Genomic DNA, 22,213 nt, shown 5'->3' with positions numbered 1-22,213 from the left:
AAAGAAAAAGCACTATAATTTGTCAAACTTTTTCCACAAAAAGTATTACATAACTGGTTAATGCATGTTTTCTATTATTAATCTAAATCTACATAGTTCAAACAATAATAGTGGAGTGAAAAGTACAATATTTGCGTCTGAGGTGTAGTGGTGTAAAAGTATAAAGTATTGCAAAAAAAAGGGATGTACTCAAGTAAAGTAAAAGTACTTCAAAATTGTACTTAAAGGGATAGTTCACCCAAACAATTAATTTTTCTCTATCGATTAGTCACCCCATGGAGACTTGAATTCATGGATTTTTTTTTTTTTTTGTCGCATTCCTAAGACAATAATTTGATGACCGGCAGAAAGTGAGCTTGTAGATCTTGAGAATTGGGACAAATCATGTCCTACCAAAACATTTCAAATTATTATTTATTAACACACTCATTTAAAAAAGGGTTAGGGTTAGGTTAGGGTGGCGAAAAAAGTCAATTTGGGGGCGAACTATCCCTTTAAGTACTGGTGGTACCTGAGTAAATGTACTTATAGTTTCTTTCCACCTCTGACTAGCCGACAGACAGGCTGCTCTCTCACAAAGGGAAGTCTTGAGCCCGGACCCCCACAATGTGTCCAGTCATGACAGGGGGGTGAGAGAGGTGAAGCATGACATTCCTGAGCTGAGTGGCATACCGACTGTCAAGGCCCCCTGGCTGCCTCCAGCCGCCGACCCACCCAACCCCCCCTCTCCCCCCCTCCACCCCTAAACACCTGGTAGGCTTTTGTGTAGAGGTGAAACGGCTGAAACCACATCAGAATGACAGGCTCTCACCTCCAAGCAGCCTGGGAGGAGGAGGAGAAGATGCTGTTATAGACATCGTCTGTTATAATGAGTCACGTCTCTGACAAGTGTGTTTAACCAGTGGTTCTCAACCTGTGGGGCGTGGACCACTGATGTGCCGTTAGGATATTGCAAGTAGTGGTGGGAAAAAAAAAACGTTGAACGTGATTTGTTCACATTCAACGTTCAGTAGCGCTTCCAGTCCCGGCGGAGCGCATGGGCTACTACAGCGGTTTTCAACCTTTTTTCGTGTCAAGGACCACCAAATTGACACATATCAGCCCAGGGACCCCCATTTGAAAAGATATACCAGGGACTCAACCATTTTAATGTCTTGGGGGTCCCAATCTACACTGAAGTATCATCATCATTAGTGTTCATGTAACTCTGGGAGTGTACCAATGAGTTACAGACACATAAGGGTCAATTTGGTTTCTAACTATTCATTTGGCTGGGGACCCCCTGGAACCACCTCAGGAACCCCTGGTGGTCCCCGGACCACTGGTTGAGAACCACTGGGCTACTATATGCATGCAACTGTGTGTGCATCTGATCCCACTGACATGAGTGCACAGTCTGCACAGAAACACAGCACAGTCTTCTTTGTAATATAAAAATACAATATATAATGTAAAGTTATGTATGTTTATTAGTCGATAATTATTTCCACATATGCAATATTTTACACAAAGCAGCAGAAGTCAGTACACTCACATGACTATCAATTTCCAACCATGTCTTTAACTACTATTAACTTCATGAATAGTAGCTGTAGTATACTATTTTCATCTTCTACTCAAACTAAAACGTGTTAATTGACCAGTACCTATCTGTCGTTTGTCTAGGACCATGCATATGTATTTCTTTTGATACTTAAGTGTGGTGCTATAACACTATGTGTCTTTTGTCCAGCAAACAACAGTAGGCTACCTTTATTTCAATTCAAATAGCAATACGCATGCGTGTCTATTGTATAGTGGAAAAACTCTACTGCACAGCTGTCTGTCTGTATGATGGTCTGTCTGTGTTGCGGGAGGAACAGCCCGTCCGTCCTGTGTGTGTGTGTGTGTGTGTGTGTGTGTGTGTGTGTGTGTGTGTGTGTGTGTGTGTGTGTGTGTGTGTGTGTGTGTGTGTGTGTGTGTGTGTGTGTTCAGGAAGTGAACGGGTTCGTTTGCGTTCACGGCAAATAACTAGTTATTGAACGACCCATTGCGAATTGCAAGTGGGCTCCAAAATATTTGGCAAAAAGTTTAGATTTGAATGATAAAATATCATTGATACTTAAAAACAAATTATGTAAAGAAATATAATGTCATGGTATTTTTGTGATAAACATGCTCTGAAAATGCACGCGGCCCACCCATCTGACCACTTAACACGGCAGCCGGGTGGGCCGCAAACACCAGCTTTTCAAGTGGGCCCAGAAAAGGTAGAGAACCACTGTGTTAAAACTGTTTTTAACCTGCTGTCCCTGTTTTAGGCACATCATGTATAGGTAAAAAAAATGATCATAAGTGACACAAATATTCGCCGATTGACTAACTGGCTGACACGTTTTAAAGCTGAAACATGCAACTCATTTTCATGTCATAACCCAGGACCCCTCTATGGATTTTTTTCTTCTTTTTTTTTTAACTTATGTTGTTATATTAGTGGTTCTCAAGCCTTTTCATGTCAAGGACCCCCAAAATGATATGTATTTGGCCGCGGACCCCCATCTGAAAATATGTTGTTCCAGAGACCCCCCAGAAGCAAAGATTTTACTTTGAGTGGAGAAAATGTTGACTTAAAAACTAAAAAAAAGCACTCTGTGCCGCGCTATGAGCTTGTAGATCTGCTATTTCTGAATAGCCAAAGACATCTAAAAATGACACAGATGCAGCTTTTCATCAGTAGCGTATTATTGGCACATTTGATTAAGATTTATTTCCATCACGTTATAATGCTTTATTTCTGATAGTTTAGAGACCGGGAAACACCAAGGGCCAAGACCAAGAAGACGGGGGGGTCGGATTTGAATTCAATCAATCAATGAAGACTTGATTCGCTCTACAAAGAGCATTATGGACCGTGTGTACCCCCCCTCACCCTAACCCTCACCCCCCCCCACACCCCCCGCCACGGTGTATTGAAGCAGCGGAGAGAAGAAGGAGCTGCCAAACAATCCTGAAGCAGTTTGTCATTAGTGGTTATAAATTCCAGCCACGACACGCTCCGATTAACACGCCCTGGGGGGTCCGTACTGTACTGGATGCCCCCTGGAGAGCGCTGCATGACCCCCCCCCCCCTCCCCCCTATCTGATGATGTCACATGTTAACTGAGGACAAGAGCGTATCATTCACTGTCGGGCAAAAACATTGAATCTCCATATTTCATCTTTTTATGTTTTTATGTTTTTTTTCTCCATAAATTAAAGGGATAGTTCACCCCAAAAATTACTTTTTTTCCTATCGATTAGTCACCCCATGGAGACTTGAATTCATGGATATTATTTTATTTTTTTGTCGCATTCCTAAGACAATAATTTGATGACCAGCGGACCGGTAGGCAGCGGTTCCGGTAGGAGACACAAAGGAGACTCTTTGTGTCTCCTACAAAAACGAAAAAAATATCCATGAATTCAAGTCTCCATGGGGTGACTAAATTGAAAGAAAGAAAGAAAGTCATTTCGGGGGTGAACTATCCCTTTAATGCCCTATTTTACACTTTGTCGTATGACAGTGTCGAGCAAAAAGTAGGGAAAATAGATGATCTACAAGCTCACAATTTTCATAAATTCTTCTTCTCAGTGGGTCGACCAATTTATCTGAACTTGCACATGGACAATGATCACATGGACAATGATCTTTGGGGGGAAGACCATTCTTCACTTTCCCCCAAATCTAAGCTGTTTATTAGCATTTTCACCACAGGCTATGGGATCTGGAGTCACGGTAGCGGTTCCCATAGCCCGGATGGACGGTGGGAAATACAGGAATGGACGAGTTCAGTGGGTCTCAAACGTTTTCATTTCAAGGACCCCCCCCCGTAACTCTGAGAGTGTACAAATGGAACCAAAATTGGTTCCATTTGTACACTCTCAGAGTTACACACCTGTAAGGGTCCATTTGGAACCCACCTCTGAGGGTCCCTGGACCCCAATTTGCGGACCACTTAGGCCTAGTTGTACAGTAACCTGTAGGTTATACAAGCATAAATCAAGGCTTTCACATTCCGTGAAGTCTCCAAGTTCAAAGTTGCACATACCTGTTGAATGTGGTCACTGAGATCCAACACACTCACACACCACCATGCCACATCATCAATAATTCACTGGCATCCATGTTCTGTTGTTACATTAACCCATTAACCCTTTAAGACCTGAGGCGATTCTTAAAAATGTTTTCTAAATCAGTTTTTTGGAAAAAAAAAAAAAAAAAAAAATCAAGATTTTTCAAAAATAGCAGATCTACAAGCTCATAGCGCGGCACTCGGTGCCGCGCTATGAGCTTGTAGATCTGCTATTTTTGAATAGCCAAAGACATCTAAAGTGACACAGATGCGTTCCAGGTATCAATGGGTTAAGACTGGGAACGCATCTGTGTCATTTTAGATTTGAGCTATAACCATTATTCTATATACTTTGACAATGAAAAAATAGCAGATCTACAAGCTCATAGTGTGGCGCTGAGTGCCACTCTATGAGCTTGTAGATCTGCATTTCTTTTGAAAAATCGTGGAATATTTGTGCAAATCTTTGAATATAGGTATTTTTCTAAAGCGAATATTATTTTTTTTTAACTCAAATCTGGGTGGGGGGGGGGGTCCCTATAACAAATTATTTTGAGATGGGGGTCCGCAGCCAAATACATATCATTTTGGGAGTCCTTGACATTAAAAAGTTTGAGAACCACTGCTATCATAGCAACATAAGTTTGTTTAAAAAAAAAACTGTTAGGATTTAGAAGACATTTGTAGAATCCCCAGAAGCAAAGATTTGAGTTACAAATGTTCGCTTTAAAAACATCTGCTATTTTTTTAATAGCCAAAGAAATCTAAAAATGACATGAAAAATGTACACAATAAAACAGAAGAACTAAAAAACAGCACCAATTTAAATGCACTCCAACCATTTCTGTCAACTCACGTTAGCAACGGAACAAACCAAAACAGCAACACAGCAGGGGGTGTAGCTTATAGGACTGGACCACTTTGAAATCAATTAAACTACACTTCACTCAGTAGAGTTCTCTGCAGTGGCGCGGGAAGGGGGGGACTACGGGGGCCGCAGCCCCCCTGGTGATGGGAAGGGATTTTTTTTTTTCTTTTTTTTTTTTTTTAATTATTTTTATTTATGAGAACGAGAATTAAATAACGTAACCCTAACCTAACCCTAACCCTAAAACCGAAATAAAGTAAAGGAAAAAATGTGCCCAAACCCGCACATTTTTCGACCCGAAACCGCAAAAAAAATGCGCGCGCGCGCTTCCCAGACGCTCAGCCCCCCTGGTTATTAAGTACTTCCCGCGCGCCTGGTTCTCTGTACAGCAGGACTCCACGGCTTAGTGTGTGTGTGTCACCATATAATACATACTGTAGATATTTGTCTTAGAACGAATGAATAGATGATGTATACTATATTCCACTGCCTCCCGAGGCCCATGCTACTGTATACGTTAGACCGCTAATCTTTTGCAGCTATAATTGGATTCTGTTCAGAACCTGCATGAATACAAACATACACACACATAGCAGTGGTGGAAAAAGGACTGTACTTAAGTACAATTTTGAGGTATATGTACTTTACTTGACTATTTCCAATACTTTTACTTCTACTCCACTACATCTCAGATCCAAATATTGTACTTTTACTCCACTACATTTATTTGAAAACTTTAGTTACTAGTTACTTCGTAGATTTTGGTTATTATTACAAAACATACATTAACCACTTCAGCCCTATATCCATTTCGGCCATTTGAAAATAGCCGATCTACAAGCTCACAATGGGACGCATTGTGAGCTTGTAGATCTGCTATTTTCAAAAGAGTTGTATACATTTGAAAACTTGAAATGTGACATTCTGCATAATGAGTACTTTTACTTTTGGTACTTTAAGTACATATTGACGCCAATACTTTTGTACTTTTACTCAAGTACATTTTGAATTCCGGACTTTGACATGTAACAGAGTATTTCTATATTGCAGTATTGATACTTTTACTTAAGTAAAAAATGCAAGTACTTTTTCCACCACTGCACAGGAGTTCATTCACAATATTCACAATGTGAACGGTAGGCTTATATAAATGAAGGAAACAATAGTAATAAGATATTAGTCATGGTCTATCACAGCAGACAGCCTAACGTTCATTCAGATAAAATAATGATCTAAGACATTACTGTTAAGGTCATTCTGTAACTAAGCCAGGAGGGGGAAACACAAATCCAACAATCAGCAACTTTATAGTTTAAAGTCTAGTTATTCATTCTGCTATTGAATACGATGCCACCAGGCAACGCCATAGCCTTTAACCACTTAGATAGCAAAAGTAGCAGATCTACAAGCTCTCAACGTGTCACATTGTGACGTGTCATGAGCTTGTAGATCTGCTATTTTCAAAAATGTCTGCCAAATGGCATCATGCCCACAATAGGGACGGCAGGTTGAACGAGGTTAAGAAATACAAGATGTAATCCGATGCAAAATAGAAGAATCTAATCTAACTGCTTAGAGTCACACACACACAGGCCACTTTACATTGTGACGGTACAAAAGCACATGTATCTACCTACGCTCTACCATTCTATTCCAATGTTTATTTTGGACATCTGACTGCCATGGTTAATCCACCGGGAAAGCATATGTGTCATTTTAAGATTTATTTGGCTATTCAAAAATAGCAGATCTACAAACTCGTAGCGCTGCTTTTATTTTTTTTATCATGGGTCCCTGGAACAACATATTTTGAGATAGGGGTCCACGGCCAAATACATATCATTTTGGGGGTCCTTGACATGGAAAAGTTGGAGCACCACTGATATAGCAACATACTGTTAGGATTTAGAAAACATTTTTAGAAATGTATTTTGCCGCGGACCCCCATCTCAAAATATTTCGTTCCAGGGACCGCCCCAGAAGCAAAGATTTGAGTTACAAATGTTCGCTTTAAATATATATATTCAAGCAGTGGGTTCCGGTAGGAGACACAAAGAGTCTCATTTGTGTCTCCTACTGGAACTCACTGCTCGACCTCGATGGGTACACTTGAGTAATCGATGGGGTGAGTAATCGAAATAAAATAAGTAATTTTTTGGCTGAACTATCTCTTTAACCTTTGAACAAACCCCCCCCCCCTCCAAAATAGCACTTACACTACCTTTAAAGCTTTCTGGCTGCCCAGTCAAGCGAGGCTGACATTTAGGCTAAACCACCACGAGCTAGAGCAGAGACAACTAATGTCAGCACTGAGAGGTTTTGTTTGGCTCAGCTTTAATGCATTCGGTACGTTCGTTTCATCATGATGTCATGGCGGCTCTAAACTGAGAGACAGGTGAAGCCAGATAAGCGAAAATTCCAATTGTCAAAAGTATCCGCTTGGAGTTCCGCCCGGATAGTGTGTCACCACGCCGTGCGTGCAGTGCAGTACGTGCACATACGGTGTGCATACAGTCAGGCTGTGTTGAGGCATGTGTGTCGACACTTTATCTGTTAACCCATTGAGACCTGAAGCCGATTCTACATGTCTCCTACTGTAAATCCCAACAGTATTCTGAAAAACGTATGTTTCTATATCAGTGGTGCTAATCTTGTTCATGTCAAGGACCGCCAAAATTATATGTATTTGGCCGCGGACCCCCATCAAAATATTTTGTTCCAGGGACCCCCCAGAAGCAAAGATTTGAGTTAAAAATGTTCGCTTTAAAAAATATATATATTCAAATATTTGTACACATTTTCAAGATTTTTCAAAAATAGCAGATCTACAAGCTCATAGCGCGGCGCTATGAGCTTGTAGATCTGCTATTTTTGAAAAATCTTGAAACTTTGGTGTATTTTTGAATAGACCAAAGTGTAAAATGATGCTTTTTAGCTCAAATCTAAAAATGACACAGTTCCAGGTCTTAAAGGGTTAATGAGGCGACCAGGCTGTTCTGGCTGTCAAACAACTCTTTAAAAAGGCAGGACGGGTGGAGAGGGACCTGGAACCGAGTATATTTACTTGAGTATCTGTACTTTACTTTGGGTTATTTGGAAGCTTCTGACCTGCACTGCACTACATTTCAAACGTAAATGTTGTACTTTTGACAAACTTACAATAAAACATTATGAATTAACAACTTATACAATTAAATGTTTAACATTTTTGAATTTTAAAAGCAAGTACTCCAGTACTTTAACTAAAGTACACATTTGACTGAGCAACCTTCACTTTTAGTGGAGTAATATTTGACCACGAGTATCTCTACTTTGACACAAAAGTACCGTGGGGTTGAGTACTTTAGGTCCACCTCTCGTAAGCGTATAGACGAGGGCTGGTGTTTTCTTCCCACGGTGTGACCACACCTTTCTGTAACGCACAGGAAGCGCTCTGATCATGACCTCATGCGGAAGGTTTGGAAATTAATTTGCCGCATGCAAAATAAAACGACAGAAATGACGCCTCATGATGACACGGTTAACCCATTAAGACCGGGGACGCGTCTGTGTCATTTTAGATTTCTTTGGCTATTCAAAAATAGCAGATATACAAGCTCATAGCGCGGCACCGAGTGCCGCGCTACGAGCTTGTAGATCTGCTATTTTTGAAAAATCGTGAAAACATATTTTTTATATATTTTTTTCAAAAAACGTTTTGGATTTAGAAAACATTTTTTGAATCGGCCTCAGGTCTTAAAGGGTTAAAGCCCCGACACACACACACACACACACACACACACGCAGCCTGCCTCTGCCTGGCCCCTCCCTCTGTAAAGAGAACCACACCTGTACACGGGAGCAGGTTCTACTGGCTGCTTCCTCCTCAGAGGCAAGGAGTATATATTAGGAGTCAAGGAGTATACAGAAGAGTGTACAGAAGGATAGGACAGTGATGTCATCATCATGTCACGTACATCTGTTCATCATGGCACTGGGAGGCAAAACCGGAGCCGGAAGTTTGAATAAATGAATTGAAGTCGATGCCAGCTGACCAGTGTTCATTGTGTTCACTAAAAAACTATGACGAAAGATTTACGTAGACTGCCTTTTTTCACTGACGTAACAATTTAAAAAATATATATAATAATAACTTAAAGGAGGAGTTCACCCAAAAAAATACTTATTTTCTATCAATTACACACCCCATGAAGCCTTGATTTCATGGATTTATTTTTGTTTTTGTGGCATTCCAAGTACATTTTGAATTCCGGACTTTGACATGTAACAGAGTATTTCTATATTGCAGTATTGATACTTTTACTTAAGTAAAAAATGCAAGTACTTTTTCCACCACTGCACAGGAGTTCATTCACAATATTCACAATGTGAACGGTAGGCTTATATAAATGAAGGAAACAATAGTAATAAGATATTAGTCATGGTCTATCACAGCAGACAGCCTAACGTTCATTCAGATAAAATAATGATCTAAGACATTACTGTTAAGGTCATTCTGTAACTAAGCCAGGAGGGGGAAACACAAATTCACAATGTGAACGGTAGGCTTATAGGTTTGTACACATTTTCAAGATTTTTCAAAAATAGCAGATCTACAAGCTCATAGCGCGGCGCTATGAGCTTGTAGATCTGCTATTTTTGAAAAATCTTGAAACTTTGGTGTATTTTTGAATAGACCAAAGTGTAAAATGATGCTTTTTAGCTCAAATCTAAAAATGACACAGTTCCAGGTCTTAAAGGGTTAATGAGGCGACCAGGCTGTTCTGGCTGTCAAACAACTCTTTAAAAAGGCAGGACGGGTGGAGAGGGACCTGGAACCGAGTATATTTACTTGAGTATCTGTACTTTACTTTGGGTTATTTGGAAGCTTCTGACCTGCACTGCACTACATTTCAAACGTAAATGTTGTACTTTTGACAAACTTACAATAAAACATTATGAATTAACAACTTATACAATTAAATGTTTAACATTTTTGAATTTTAAAAGCAAGTACTCCAGTACTTTAACTAAAGTACACATTTGACTGAGCAACCTTCACTTTTAGTGGAGTAATATTTGACCACGAGTATCTCTACTTTGACACAAAAGTACCGTGGGGTTGAGTACTTTAGGTCCACCTCTCGTAAGCGTATAGACGAGGGCTGGTGTTTTCTTCCCACGGTGTGACCACACCTTTCTGTAACGCACAGGAAGCGCTCTGATCATGACCTCATGCGGAAGGTTTGGAAATTAATTTGCCGCATGCAAAATAAAACGACAGAAATGACGCCTCATGATGACACGGTTAACCCATTAAGACCGGGGACGCGTCTGTGTCATTTTAGATTTCTTTGGCTATTCAAAAATAGCAGATATACAAGCTCATAGCGCGGCACCGAGTGCCGCGCTACGAGCTTGTAGATCTGCTATTTTTGAAAAATCGTGAAAACATATTTTTTATATATTTTTTTCAAAAAACGTTTTGGATTTAGAAAACATTTTTTGAATCGGCCTCAGGTCTTAAAGGGTTAAAGCCCCGACACACACACACACACACACACACACACGCAGCCTGCCTCTGCCTGGCCCCTCCCTCTGTAAAGAGAACCACACCTGTACACGGGAGCAGGTTCTACTGGCTGCTTCCTCCTCAGAGGCAAGGAGTATATATTAGGAGTCAAGGAGTATACAGAAGAGTGTACAGAAGGATAGGACAGTGATGTCATCATCATGTCACGTACATCTGTTCATCATGGCACTGGGAGGCAAAACCGGAGCCGGAAGTTTGAATAAATGAATTGAAGTCGATGCCAGCTGACCAGTGTTCATTGTGTTCACTAAAAAACTATGACGAAAGATTTACGTAGACTGCCTTTTTTCACTGACGTAACAATTTAAAAAATATATATAATAATAACTTAAAGGAGGAGTTCACCCAAAAAAATACTTATTTTCTATCAATTACACACCCCATGAAGCCTTGATTTCATGGATTTATTTTTGTTTTTGTGGCATTCCTAAGACAATAATTTGATGACCGTGTGTATTTCCGGTAGGAGACACAAATAATCTACTTTGTGTCTCCTACCGGATACATTAGCCGGTAGGAGACGGGAATCAAATTATTAGCTTAGGAATGCGACAAAAACAAAAAAGAATCCATGGATTCAAGGCTTCATAGGGTGTGCAATTGATAGAAAATAAGTCATTTTTTGGGTGAACTCGTCCTTTAAGCTATGATGACAAAAACTACGACTAAATATACTGACAATTTCATCAACAAACAAAAACTAGACGTACATGTTAGGGAGGGATTAGTAGTGTACCAGAGATCCAGTAGAACTAAGCAGGCATTTGATGCTTGGCTGCGTGTGGGTGTCGCGCTCCGAAAATAGTTGTTTTTTGGTAGATATCTCATCAACAGAATGATATAGGCAGTCAGACATGCTTCTCTGATCTTCCGGCTGCAGCTTGCCTCCCAGTGAAGGCTGTGGCAAACTGGCACAACATCTGTCCTATCCTTGTTTATATGATCCTTGGTTCAAGTTCAACCTTCTGACAGGAGGAGCCGTTGGTGTGTGAAGGAATGCGTTTTAGGTCCGCGCGCACGCACGCGCGCACACACACGTTCACACGCGCACGCGCACACACACACACACACACACACACACACACACACACACACACACACACACACACACACACACACACACACACACACACACACACACACACACACACACACACACACACACACACACACACACACACACACACACACACACACACACAGAGTGTTGGAAAAAGTACTCAAATGTTTTACTTAAGTAAAAGTATCAATACTGCAATGTAGAAGTACTCTGTTACAAGTATAAGTCCAGAATTCTAAATTCACTTGAGTAAAAGTACAAAAGTATTGGTATCAAAATGTACTTAAAGTACCAAAAGTAAAAGTACTAAAATGTTTGAAAATAGCCTAGGAATAAAATAGGACTAAAGTGGTTAATGTATGTTTTATAATGTCATAATGTATATCTGCAAAGTAACTAACTAGTAACTAAAGTTTTCAAATAATTGTAGTGGAGTTAAAGTATAATATTTGCCTCTGAGATGTAGTGGAGTAGAAGTAAAAGTATTGGAAATTGAAAATACTCAAGTAAAGTACAAATACCTCAAAATTGTACTTAAGTACAGTACTTAAGTAAATGTACTTAGTTACTTTACACCACTACACACACACACACACAGACACACACACACACACACACACACACACACACACACACACACACACACACACACACACACACACACACACACACACACACACACACACACACACACACACACGCACGCACACACGCACACACGCACACACGCACACTCACACACACACACACACACACACACACACACACACAGGTAACTATCAGAGAAACACCAACCACTCCATAACGGATACAGGAAACAGGGCAGGATGAGAGGGGGGCCTGGTTTAGACCCCTGGGGGACTCCAGTCAATGAGGTATATAGGATTTAAACCATATCACAATATTTATGGACCAAAAAGACAATATTTGATATATCTCCATGTCACATTTTCTCTCGACTTCCTTAGTGATGCAATCCCTCAGATGTCTTGCCTTACTGAAATCACATTCCCACATAACACGGATTAAAGCTACGATCAGCAACTAGACGTTAGGTACTATGTCCCACCTGGAATTCACACAATCTACCGCTCAACCAAGAAGTAATCCCTGCTTACTTTAGCCAGGGAGAGATGTTGGAGCTAAATGACCTAAATGTCTCGATGGAACAGTAAGGGGAGATATTGGTTAAAATAGCATTTTATTTGTTAAAATAAGTTGCGGATTGCAGCTTTTAAAGGGGAAGCAACAGAGAGAGAGAGAGAGAGAGAGAGAGAGAGAGAGAGAGAGAGAACAAACTATTTTCACCCTCAAAAGGATGACGCTGAAAACGAGAATATCTGATATCTCGGATATTGAATTTTCTCCACATGACTCAGTGACATATTATATCCTAGAGGAGATATTATTATGGGCTCCAGGCAGGCAGGAATGCTGCAGGTTTACACACTCTCCAACAACTGTTTACATGTGACGTGCAGACAGAGGGTTAGATTAGAAGTGAAGGGAGAGGAGGTTGGGTTGGCACAGACCGCCCAACACTTGAGGTTCTAGCACAGAGCCACCGGCTGCAGGGCCGCCAGACCTTGTGAGAGAAACAAGCGGACGGGTCTAAGGAAACAAGGTCAAAAGAAGATTTGCACTTTTTCACAAATTTTCAAAAATAGCAGATATACAAGCTCATAGCGCGGCACTCGGTGCTGCGCTATGAGCTTGTATATCTGCTATTTTTTAATAGCCATAGAAATCTAAAATGACACAGATGCGTTCCAGGTCTTAATGGGTTAAAGGGATAGTTCATCCCCCGAAATGACTTTTTTTGTATCAATTAGTCAATTCATGGATATTTTTTACTTTTTGTCGCATTCCTAAGCCAATAATTTGATGACCGGCAGCGGTTCAGGTAGGAGACACAAAGAGTCTCCTTTGTATCTGCCTACCGGTCCACTGGTCATCACATTGTTGGCTTAGGAATGCGAAAAAAACCAAACAATATCCATGAATTCAAGTCTCCATGGGGTGACTAACTATCCCTTTAAAATAGCATCAAAATCAGTTGAACCACATCAGCTATTTGAAAATAAACGATCTACAAGCTCATTATTTTCAAAAAATCTTGGAGAAAAAAAGTTTAAATATATATTTTTAAACATTATAACAAAGTTTAAATGTTTGAGCAATTTACAAAAAGAAAAATCTTTTGGTCTTTCAAATCAAGCATGTTACTTAGAAGAAACACTGGTTTAGACAACATTTAGGAGGCAAGCAACTACCAATGTTTACAAGCTACTTTACAGAAAAACAAGCCCCACAGGCCCACTTATAAGAAGCAGACATGGCAACGCTGACTGGCTGCCACGCTGCGTTGTAATTCAGACACTAGGCCTGTTATTGTGGCCTGGAGAAAATGAAAGGCTACGGATGCTATTTGAGATGCTCTTAGTTCACTGGCCAAAAGACCAGGTTGAGCAACACAGGTCTACAGTATAGGAGCCCAGGGGCCACATACTAGGAACAACATAGGAGCCCAGGGGCCACATTAAAGGAACAACACAACATGCCTGTGTCTCTGAGATAAATGGTAAATGGTGCATTTATATGGCGCTTTTATCCAAAGCGCTTTACATAGATTGTGCATTACATTCACACCATAGACTGTAAAAAAGAATGGACAAAGCCACTCCCCTGCTTTCTACAGAACGAAAATTAAGCCGATAGTTCAGGAACATGCATTCCTCCATCGTTAATATATACAGTTGGCCACGCCGGAACTCAAACGCTATTGGTTGAGACCAGACACGTGACCAGCGAACCGGAAAACACCCCCAAAAATGCTATTGGTTGGGTAGCTTGTCAATCAAGAGCGGGGGCGGGGAATGAATGCTATTGGTTGTGTAGGTTGTCAATCAAATCATCCCGCCCCTCCTGGAGCATAGCCTACTTTATCGTCAATTTTAGAATAAATGGGACCATAATTTAGCAAAACGCATATCATGATGATTGAAAGGAGACTTTAAACTAGCGACTGGAAGCATATAGAATTTATGACAATTTTTATTACGGTAAGAAAATCTAGTCTAAAGTTTGTCAAAAACCCATTCACTTGCGCTAAAATAAATTCTTTCTGACACTTCAGGTCGGCGCAGGGTAAAACAGCGCCACTCTGGCCATTCATAAGCTTCCGTGTTGGCCTCATCGTAAATATCCAAGCCTTGGCCCTTGATTCACACACCGATGGCAGAGGAAACCATGCACCAACCTGCTCATCGGGAGTAATTAGGGGTTCAGCGTCTTGCTCAAGGACACTTCCACTCTAAAGGTCCTTACACACCGGGCGACACCGGCGAAAATAGCGAATATACGCAAAATTCGGACTCGTTCCGAATAATTAAAAGACGCTTTTTCGCTTCGCTTTTTCGCTTTTTCGCTCCATGTACGGAGCCATTGACTTTATAAGGTTTTAAAAAAAAACGCATTATTCGCACGAAAAAAACGCCCCGGTGTGTAACAACCTTAACTCTGGGGGAGCCTGGGATCGAACTGGGAACCTTGCCATCCGGCCGCTCTACCCCTGAGCCACTGCCGCCCCAGATAACTTGAACAATGTCGGGTTTAATGTGTGTGTGCGTGTGCGTGTGCGTGTGCGTGTGTGTGTATGTGTGTGCGAAGCAGGGCGTTGCCGAGGAAGAGCATTTCTCAGCGAACATCTCCTGGATAAATAAAAGGGTAAAAAAAGAATATGTTTCATGTCCAAACCCAGGATTGAAACCCTGTCCCTCCCAACTGTTTTTCTACCACTCATCATCATCATCCGCTACCACAATTCTTCCACAATCATCGCTTTATCCAAAAGGATAAATTGCGCTGATGACGTTTAGGCAGAGCTACTTCTCAACCAGTATAAGGTGCCCTACCCGATATCACAATATTTATGGACAATATTTGATAAATCTCCATGTCACATTTTCTCTCTCGACTTCCTTGGTTACGCAAATACATCCTTCAGATTGTCTTGTCTTACTGAAGTCACACTCCCCAAATAACATGGATTAAAGCTACGATCAGCAACTTTTAGGTACCTGGAACCAAGAGGCAACCCTTGCTTAGACAGGGGAGATATTGGGCATATGAGCTCCAGGCAGTGCTAACGTCGACCACTAGGGTATCCTAGCAGACACCAGGACCTAAATGTCTCAATGGAAGAGCAGGTAGACCAACCTCCAACCACTTCACATGTACTAGTTATAGTGTACTAACATAATATTCTATGATACATACAGATTGGTTTAACCCAGTCAATCCGGGTACACATCCGTGTCATTTTAAGATTTCTTTAGCTATCCAAAAAAATAGCAGATCTACAAGCTCATAGCGCGGCACTCGGTGCCGCGCTATGAGCTTGTAGATCTGCTATTTTGTTTTTAAATGAGTGCAAATCGTTGATTTTTTTTTTTTTAAAGCGAACATTTGTAACTCAAATCTTTGCTTCTGGGGGGGTCCCTGAAACAAAACATTTTGAGATGGGGGTCCACGGGCCAAATACATATCTAGAAAATGTTTTCTAAATCCTAACGGTATGTTGCTATATCAGTGGTGCTCCAACTTTTCCATATCAAGGACCCCCAAAATGATATGCATTTAGCCGCGGACCGCCCCATCTCAAAATATGTTGTTCCAGGGACCCCCCAGAAGCACAGGTTGGAGATAAAAATGTTCGCTTTAAAACGTATATATTCAAAGATTTGCTACATGTGAGGAATTGAACACTGAGGAGATTTGCTGTGCAGCGTTTCAGAATCACATCACATGTCACAACATTTAATTAGATCACAATGTGGTCTCCAGCTGCTCTCTAAGAACAACACAAAGTCATCAACCTCCCACGACGCCCGGTGTGTCAAACAGTCTGGGCTGTGTGTACTTTTAGTTGTTTTTTCCAGAGCAAATAAAAAATTGACCCATACGAGATGTTAAATTAACACGCTGGGGGGGGGGGGGGGTTGCGGTATACCGGTGGACTTTGAGAGTGACATCAGACAAGAGTGAAACCTGTGTTATTTGCACACCGAAGAGGACGTACGACCACAATGTGAGCAAATCAATATGTTGGAGCAAATATCTGCCAGTGATGAATTGATCCTTAATCCATTAAGACCTGGAACGCATCTGTGTCACTTTTTTATTTGAGCTAAAAAGCATTATCTTAAACTTTGCCTGTAGCCTGACACTGAATTTTCATTTAGTTTCACTCCATTATTCAGTCTGCAAGCCCTCTCAGTGCAGCTGTTTTCTGAGGTGGGGGCGTGGCCAAAGTTGGACTCTTTGGCGATTGGTTCATACTGGATTATCCCGATCCTGATTCGTCGTACAGATTTTCAACCGAGAAACCCCCGCTTTCGACACCGTCACCAGACCCTGAATGCGAGGCAAGCGATTCAGGGGGTGGAGCCAGGCTACTTTGGCTGTTCAAAAATAGCAGATCTACAAGCTCATAGCTCATAAAAAACCTCTTAGGATTTAGAAGACATTTGTAGAATTGCCCTCAGGTCTTAATGGGTTAAAAGGAATTGCCATCACTTCTAGAATTCCTCTTTGTTGCATAAAACGATTGCTGACTATCCCAAGATCAATGGTGCTTAAAGGCTGATAAGATAAGAGTTAAATGGGAACAGCAGAGATTGTCGAGGAGAATAATGCACACTAGTATCAGTACCCTTCAAGCCCCTTAAAAGAGAACGTCTGTGATGATAAGGCACTAGAGGCCGAGACACACACACACACACACACACACACACACACACAGTCACGTCTTTGTGTGCAGATGAATGAGCGGTGATGTGCTTCCTTGTACAGCGGTATTTGTTTAAGGCTTACGTTGTGCTATGATGATACAACACACGGCCAGAGAGCGGGCCAGTCAGCAGGCCTCACACACAATGAGACCTACTGTACTGTATGTGAAACATACACAATGTACAGACTGTAGAGAGACCTTCACCCACTGCAGTGATTCAGCAGTACGTTACCGCAGAGAAATATGCAACGTAAGACCACTCTGGTTCGTCTACGACATTGGTTCTCAAAGTGGGGTCCGGGGACCCCCAGGGGTACTTGAGGGGATACCAGGGGGTCCCCAGCTAAATGATTTATAGGAACCAAATGGACCCTTATGGGTCTGTAACTCTGAGAGTGTACAAATGGAACCAAATGGACCCTAGCGGGTCCATTTGGTTCCATTTGTACACTCTCAGAGTTAAATTTACATTGATTTTACAATATGAATTGGGGTCCCAGAGATATAAATGCCATTAAATGGGGGTCTGTAGCCCTAATGCATGCCAAACTGGGGGTCCTTGAAATTAAAATGGTTGAGAATCACTGCTAGAGCCGTAAAAAATCTTCTCTTATGGGGGGTCCCTGGCTTATCTTTTCAAATGGGGGTCCGCGGGCTAATAAGTGTCAATTTGGGGGTCCCTGGCATGAAAAAGTTTGAGAACCACTGGTACTGTACTTTTTACTCGGGGGGGGCAGTGGCTCAGGAGTAGGGGTGTAACGATACAGTAACTGCATCGATTTTAATTTCAACAATCGAAGTACACAGTATTAATTATGTAAACAGCAACATATCGTATCGTTTGACTTTATATTGATTCGTTTTGCAAATGCAAATAATCGACTGTATCGAATCATCCATACTAAGTACTTGTGCGTCGTATTTAGCAATTATAAGAAGAAAAAAATCACACCCAGTGTGAAGAGAGTGGTGCCTTTGAATTAGTGTAACTGGTTGCATCCTTGTGTTGCAATCAGCTGCAGCTGTTGAGGCCGTGCTCAAACGGACGGATGGACGGACGGACGGACCCACACACACGGTCAAGTGTAGGAGTGGCTGGCACCACTCAAAAAGAAAGAGGGTTTAGTTACTTTTTCCATTCCATATCGCTGCACTTAGTCTATCGATGAATGTGTGTAATCTGTGCTCATGTCAAGGTGCGGGTTTGTCCATAATGTGTTCAAATACAATGTCCATGTATTTGCCAGAGAATCACTGTGTTTACTCATTTATATCCATGATAATAAACGTTTCCCTTAAAAAAAACTGCACTATCCACACGTTTCACACAGATTTAATTTCTTTGCTAAATTGTTACCGTATCGATTTTAAATCATTGAATCGTATCGCCATGAATGAACCAATACCGTCCATGCATCGTACCGTCAACCACGTGTTGCGATGCGTATCGTATCGTTACCTCTACTCAGGAGGAAGGGCGTTGGTCTTGGAATCCGAAGGTTGCAGGCATATTTGCTTTTATGAAAAAATGTCGATGACAATTAGTGTTTAACCTCTTAATAGGGATGCAAATTATCGATCAATTCATTAATTGATAATTGATAACCTTATCAACCGATTAACCGGTTAACTGATAAGCGGCGTTTTTTTTTAAATCTGAGAATCTTAATTTCAGATAAAAAAAAAAATCCCCCAAAAAAAGTGCTTAGGAGCCGAGATACAGCCTTTTTCAGTAAGTTAAACAAGAAGTGAATGGAGCAGAAAATCTTCAAATCATCATATCTTGGGTACTGAACATAAAAAAATAAAATAAAAAAACTTTTTTATTTTTATTTTTTTCAATTAATTGTTAATTGTTTAATTTAATCGGATAATTTCTTAATCGATTAATTTGATTAATCGATTAATTGTTAACATCCCTACCTCTTAATAGGCTCTATGCACAGCAGCCATATTGGAAAGAAATTGGGCCTCTTCTTACATCCTTCACAGGTGCTACCAATGATACTAATGAAGGCTCTGTTCCATTATGGTCAGGGTGCTGATATCATGCATGTTGGCTCACTAGAAACACTCCATTTTGGTTCCCAAATGGCCCCTTATGGTGGGTGTGTAACTCTGAGAGTGTACAAAATGGAACCAAATGGACCCGTAAGGGTCCATTTGGTTCCATTTGTACACTCTCAGAGTTATGGGGGTCCTTGAACATAAGACAACCACTATGCCACACTAAATGGAACAGAGCCTTAAAGGACGACTTCACCGATTTTCAACTATATTCATATAATTGGTCCTCACTAATACTCATGATAAAATGGTACCATTTTTTTCTACTTGGTCTGTGGAGGGCTGTGGACAGTCCAGAAACCCGTCTACCAGTGACATCGTCGACTCGTCGTTAGGCATGATTTTTTTTTCCAACAAGATTTCACATTTTTTATTTCGATTTGTATTAACACGAGAACAATGGCTTCTTTTATTGCATTGCAACTTCCCAGGAATAGAAAGCCTGCAGTTTCTATTAGCTTGGATTCCCCATTGATGATGTCACTGGTAGACGGGACTCTGAACTGTCCACAGCCCTCCTCTGAGACACAGACAGAGTAGAAAAAAATGTACCATTTTATCATGAGTATTAGTGAGGACCAATTATATGAAGATAGGTTGAAAATCGGTGAAGTCGTCCTTTAATTAGTATCATTGGTAACACCTGTGAAGGAAGTAAGGAAGGGGCCCGCAATTCATTCCCAATATGGCTGCTGTGCATAGAGCCTATGGAAGATGCTTCTGAACACGTTCTATTGCTGGTTTGACCCATTCCAGCACTCTTTAATCTGGCCCACGACGTGGCATCTAAGAAGTTTAATCCATGAGAGTGCGTGTGAGCCTGCGTCAGGGGAACGTCTGTGTTCGGCAGAGGGTCAAATGGAGAGTGACGTGACGTGCGGTTAAACGGTCTGCTCTGGAGTCTTATCGTAAAGGACAAAGAGGGACACACCAGTCGCTGCCAAATCCTTGCATTTGCATTTAGTGATACTTCCTTTAGTCTGGCCTTACCTTACCTAAGCTGGGAGTAGCGGTGGAAGCACCCATTAAGACCTGGAACGCATCTGTGTCACTTTTAGATTTCTTTAGGCTATTCAAAAATAGCAGATATACAAGCTCGTAGCGCGGCACCGAGTGCCGCGCTACGACCTTGTAGATCTGCTATTTTTGAAAAATCGTGCACATCTTTGAATATATATATATTTTTCAAAGCGTTTTTTTTTTTTTATCGGCCTCAGGTCTTAACACATTGCCTGCCAGAGTTTTTTCAGATTTTTAGCTGTTGCCTGCCAGGGTTTTGCCATGTTTTTGGTACCTGTTCGCGTAGCCACAGATTTTTTTCCTCCAGTATGATTGATCCCCAGATGGTTTCTAATCACAGATGAGATTCAGGTGTGGTTTCACAAATGTCAACGAGGTCATTTTGACCTCGTTGACATGTTTGGTTGATGTTTCAATATAGCTCAAAAGCAGTAGTTTTAAACCAAAAAACAAAGTGAATTGTTTGTCCGTTTGAATTTTAACATTGAAGTGAATGGAGCAGCAAATCTTCGAACATTTTTAGCTCCTAATCTGTTCATAATTCGACAAGGGTTGAAATTATAAAAAAATGCAAAAAAAAAAAAAAAAAATTTTTTTTTAATTTTTTTTTTTTTTTTTCCCTTTTTTCCAAAGACGTATATATACGTCTTTGGCAGACAACAGCTGATAATTAAAAGACGTATATATACGTCTTTGGCAGCTAATGTGTTAATGGGTTAAAGTCAAAGTAGCAATACAAGAAGCAATGTTCTTAGTTACTTTACACCACTGGTTTACAGTAAGTGTGTATTTTATCAATACTGAACAAATGTGAACTATTAACAAGAGAGTGTGACTGGATAATAACTACATAGGATACATGGGAAAAATGTTTTCCCCATTTCCACCGACAGCAACACTCAACACTCTACAGTCACACTTCAGTCTAGACTCCTGCCGCCTCACCTCTTCCGTAACCATGGATTGTTAGACACGTATCCATGGCGACACGGTGAAAGGCCGCGGGGATTGGACGAGGCACGGCACGTGAGAGGAGATGCAAAGCATGTTTTGGCCTGGATGTGTGTGTGTGTGTGCCTGTAAGGCACGCTGCAACGCACGGAGGAGGTCAAATGAATGTCTGGGAGGACGTGTTGCCTTGAAGGTAGTCTTCAACAGCCTTAAAAGGGATAGTTCACCCCCAAAACGACTTTTTTTTCTATCGATTAGTCACCCCATGAAGACTTGAATTCATGGATATGTTTTTGTTTTTGTCGCATTCCTAAGCCAATAATTTGATTTGAATAATTTGACGGCAGTGGTTCCGGTAGGAGACAAAAAGAGTCTTTGTGTCTCCTACCGGAACCGCTGCCGGTCATCATTATTCGCTTAGTGCGACAAAAAATAAAAAAATCCATGAATTCAATTCTCCATGGGCTGACTAATCGATCGACAATACACAAAATAATTATTAAAAACTAGAAAAAGTGCTCCTTGGAACTCCCTGTCAGGTCAGGTAGGTTTATTGTGGGCCAGCAATGTTCGGAATTCACCAATCAGGATGGAATATAAAAAATCGGACTGATCCGTCTCGATCACTTGACTATAGAGATAATATGTACCTATAAAAGGCAGATGTGAAACATGCAGATCGGTGCAGTTATAGGTAAAAACACAAATTGGCCTGTTATAGCGTCAACATGAGGCTGATTTGAAAAATGTCTAGTGGCATTTCTTCCTCGGCCTAGTGGGAATGTGCGTG

At 41.0% G+C, this 22,213-nt stretch overlaps 1 protein-coding gene across 4 annotated transcripts in view; it reads right to left on the bottom strand.

Moving 5' to 3' along the window:
• shroom2a (shroom family member 2a) overlaps positions 1-22,213 on the bottom strand; it is a 105,484-nt gene that overhangs the window by 44,631 nt on the left and 38,640 nt on the right. The window lies entirely within an intron of this gene.

This window comes from Gymnoscopelus microlampas (assembly GCF_963454915.1).
Source record: "Gymnoscopelus microlampas genome assembly, chromosome: 9".
Taxonomy (NCBI): domain Eukaryota; kingdom Metazoa; phylum Chordata; class Actinopteri; order Myctophiformes; family Myctophidae; genus Gymnoscopelus; species Gymnoscopelus microlampas.
The sequence above is the reverse complement of the archived record's forward strand: the minus strand, read 5'-3'. Positions and strand labels throughout refer to the sequence as shown.